The sequence below is a fragment of the Myxine glutinosa genome, chromosome 8 (assembly GCF_964187855.1).
Source record: "Myxine glutinosa chromosome 8, kmMyxGlut1.1, whole genome shotgun sequence".
NCBI classification, from domain to species: domain Eukaryota; kingdom Metazoa; phylum Chordata; class Myxini; order Myxiniformes; family Myxinidae; genus Myxine; species Myxine glutinosa.
In genome coordinates this window covers 125,461,839-125,466,670 of record NC_136268.1, presented here as the reverse complement: position 1 = coordinate 125,466,670, position 4,832 = coordinate 125,461,839, and positions in this window count along the sequence as shown.

Genomic DNA, 4,832 nt, shown 5'->3' with positions numbered 1-4,832 from the left:
ATCAGGGATAGTTTTTCACGGCCGGAAATATCCAAAGTTGAGACGGAATTCACCTAATTAATCAGGAAGGAAATTTTATAAATTTTAATCTCATCCAGAATGCAAATGGTGTCATTTTGAACTAGGTACGGTCACGGAGGTATATAATATGGAGAGCCAATTGGCCACCTCGCAGCATTAGCCGCCGTGAAGCCACCGGAAATAGTCTGGCGGCCATATTGGGAAGCCGATCGTAAGCCTGTCAAAGCAAAGGCGTGGCGCACTGATGATGCAGCTGGAGCGAATTTTAGGACCGCCGACTATTTAATTAATATAGAATACTAATATTTGAACTGATATTCGGGCTCAGAATCCCGTTCTTTAAGGAAATGGTGTTCATTAAGTTTGAAGTTGGTTCTAGACGCATTTTTCCTGGGGAATCCAATGGTTTAGAGCTTGTTTGAAAAAAAAGTGCCCAAAATTACCGCTCGGTGTTCTTTATCGTTCTTCTCATGACCCAATCACCCACTAGTAGGAATAAGAATCCTGACATGTTACACCCCTGTTTAACTCCTGTCTTCACCTTGAACCATTCTGTTGTTTCACCTTGGTCGACGACCGCACATTGAAAGTCTTGGTAAAGGGCTTTTACAAGGTTCACTAATTTTCCAGGTATGCTGTATTTCTTCATTATGACCCAGACTTTCTCTGGGCAAGGAGTCGAAAGCTTTCTAGAAATCTATAAAATTGAGGTACATCGTCGTTTGCCATTCTTTGGCTTGTTCTATAATATTCCTCAATATAAAGATCTGATTTGTTGTCATGTTATATGATGTTACTTAATTCAGTCATTATATTGTAACTAAGATGTGTATGTTTCTATTACCGAGATGTTAGAAACCACGCAGATATAATGATAACCAGAGTTTATTCTACACTGACATGGGTCAGCAACACATCAACAGTGAGTCAGTCACATAAATGACATGAAACGCTGTCATGTAGTTAACCCACACAATTCACAGTTAACCCACAAAACACACCCACACCATGTAGAGATGAGGTCGCTCTTATATTTCAGCTTGCTCTGGTGTTGCCTCACTGGTGAGCAAACAGGACCAGTTTGCAATATTTTTTCCTGATGCGCTCTTCCTTCATGTCATCATCGAGTGTTCTCACAACATGATGGAAACGTATCTTGCTGTATGATTGTGATACAGAATGTATTAAAGCAAACACATGGTTGCTGTCTGCCTCACAGTCAAACATGTGCCGATCCAAGGAAGCAAATGTAGACCGACCGACCTCAGAAAGGACAGAAGTGGAAATTGCCACTCTTATCCCACTTTCACGAGGCATTTTGCCATTGCTTACAGCCAGGAGCCTCTTGACACAGCGTTCAGTCGCCTCACAGACACGAACAACACTGTGCGAGGGAACTATGAGGCCACCCCTGTTCTTGGTAACAATCAGGCTGTACATTGGTGTGGTTTGCCATTCTTCGTTGTTACTGGTCAATGCAGAAAGACATTGGCTACACTTCAGAGTCTTCCTCACCATCCTCACCACATAGCCGGCAATATAGCCAACACATGACTCTGTAAAGATGGAAAGTTGCTCAAAATTTGGAATATCCGCATAGTCGTGGTCCTCTTTTGCCGGCGATCTCAACTCCAGGTCGTATCGTCTGGCCACCAAAATGTCGTGACTCTCGTCAGGCACAGCCTGCTTTGCAACGCACTTGAAGGAAGCCGCATTCAGGATTCTGGTTGAGTCCTGTGCAGAACAGTTCCCACTTGCAGACTTGATGTCATGTCGCATCAAGAGGCGCTTATATGCGGCAACAAACTGCCGGGCCGTTGGGTTATTCCCACTTCCACATGCAATGCGGACCGCTCCAAAGAAAAGTTCAATGTGGTCTTGGCTCATTTTGTACGTGAGCAGGTATCGCAGGGGAGATGAGGCAGGTTTGACATATGTGAAATACAAAATTTTGACACTCTCTATGCAGATCATGAAACCAATGAAGGGGGTTTTCAAACGCGTATTGGTCATAACTTGACCATTCATGTTTTTGATGTTGGACAAGTAACTGTAGGCAGTATCCAGGAATGGCAGGAAAAGTCCTTCTCGTGATGTCATGAGTGGTGCCTTGTAGTTTCGTGCCAATGGATTGCGAGAATTTAGAATGTCAAACAGTTTGTCCAATGTTTCAATGTATTGGCAGGTAGCCTCACTGCCCTGAAATTCTGATAGTTGCAAAGTGTCCCTGCAAAACCGAATTGCATCTGCCACACTAGTGCTCAATGTCTGAGCAGCTGTGTCCACCTTCATGACATTGCTCTTCCACTCGATGTGTTTCCGGGAGAGCTTATTTCCCAGACGCAAGCCTTCCCTCTTCTGCAGATCAAAGAGTGCCTGGATGTATTTCCACGCGATGACTTTTTTGTTGCCATCCTCCATCATTTTCATGGATCCAAGACAGTTTCTTGCAAGTTTAAGCATGTGACATGCATCGAGTACAACACAAATTTTCTTTTCGGGATTTGCTGGGTGGGGAAATGTTGGTTTCACATTCTGCGGCGTGATGTCGGCACCTAGCTCACGTAACATTGTCAAATGAGCGGACGGTCCATCGCAAGTTAAGGAAACCACCTCTGCACCGATATCATGCAATTTTAGTAGACATTGTGTCACCAAATTCGCCTGTTCCTTCCCCGACAATCCATTTATCATAAAGTATGCTACAGGCACTTTCCAACTGTCATTCAGTGCAACCAGCATGAAAACCAGTGCGTTGCTGGCCTGGGGAGCACTGTCATCTTGGACTCCGTTTCCGATGTCGACGTACCCCAATACCTTGTCCCCTAAAAAGTCAATTGCCTTCATGATGGCCATCTCGTCTAACATCAGGCTACACAGTGTTCTCTTGCCAGTCTCCTTCTCTGCTTTAAACCGGCTCTCTAGTGCTTGGAATACAACTGCACTAAAACCAGGTGAACCATCAATTGCGCTGTACCATTTCCGGATTGTGGATGGACTTGGCAGTGCCAAGTCGAATGTCTCTCGAACATAGTCGTATCCTTTAGCAGAATAAAATTGAAGAGTGAGTGCGAAAGCTTTGATGACTGGATCGTATTCATCTCTCGAGCGCAGACACAATCGGCTTCCCAATATGGCCGCCAAGCAACTTCCGCTAGCTTCAGCCGACAGCCGTCATTGGCTCTCCAGTTTATTATATACCTCCGTGGGTACGGTACCTACTACACCTACCTACTACCAACTACCTAACCTACTGATGCCATAGTGATGGGTAAAATAGTGGCAAGAGGCTTTGGCTTCGCCGGCTCATTGCGGCTTTGCACTCGGGTACTAGTAGCCGGCGAAGCCGGTGTTGTGAATGAACGGGTACATATTATGTTGAAAAGCCAGATTTTGCTGGATCCTTTGAGAATTTCGAAGCTTTGACGCACCAAATCACTGAATGGAGGCCGCCATCTTGCGGATGCGGAAGTATACAAAACAAATTGCGAAAAAGGTCAATCGAGGCTTTGGCTTCGCTGGCTCATTGCGGCTTTGCAGTCGGGTCATATTAATTAAAAATAGAAATACTGCACAGAACAGGCTCCCACGTGGGATGTAAACATTTTGTTAAAATAATACCCCTTGGAAAAAAAATAAAATAGAAATACTGCATAGAACAGGCTCCCACGTGGGATGTAAACATTTTGTTAAAATAATACCCCTTGGAAAAAAAAAAAAAAAAAAATAGAAATACTGCACAGAACAGGCTTCCACGTGGGATGTAAACATTTTGTTAAAATAATACCCCTTGAAAATAAATAAATAAATAGAAATACTGCACAGAACAGGCTCCCACGTGGGATGTAAACATTTTGTTAAAATAATACCCCTTGGACAAAAAAAAAAAAAAAATAGAAATACTGCATAGAACAGGCTCCCACGTGGGATGTAAACATTTTGTTAAAATAATACCCCTTGGAAAAAAAAAAAAAAAAAATAGAAATACTGCACAGAACAGGCTTCCACGTGGGATGTAAACATTTTGTTAAAATAATACCCCTTGAAAATAAATAAATAAATAGAAATACTGCACAGAACAGGCTCCCACGTGGGATGCAAACATTTTGTTAAAATAATACCCCTTGAAAATAAATAAATAAATAGAAATACTGCACAGAACAGGCTCCCACGTGGGATGCAAACATTTTGTTAAAATAATACCCCTTGGAAAAAAAAAAAAAAAAATAGAAATACTGCACTGAACAGGCTCCCACGTAGGATGTAAACATTTTGTTAAAATAATACCCCTTGAAAATAAATAAATAAATAGAAATACTGCACAGAACAGGCTCCCACGTGGGATGCAAACATTTTGTTAAAATAATACCCCTTGGAAAAAAAAAAAAAAAAAAATAGAAATACTGCACTGAACAGGCTCCCACGTGGGATGTAAACATTTTGTTAAAATAATACCCCTTGAAAAAATATATAATAGTAAAAAAAAAAAATAGAAATACTGCACTGAACAGGCTCCGTGGGATGCAAACATTTTGTTAAAATAATACCCCTTGGAAAAAATAAATAAATAGAAATACTGCACAGAACAGGCTTCCACGTGGGATGTAAACATTTTGTTAAAATAATACCCCTTGAAAATAAAGAATTAAAAAATAAATAGAAATACTGCACACAACAGGGGGGGTTGGTGCCACGTGGGATGCAAACATTTTTTTTAATTGAAAACAATTCCTTCGATGCGTTTGTTAATTAATATATGTCAAGCTTTGCGAATCGATACAACGACTCGCCGGAAATTGCGTGCGGTAAGC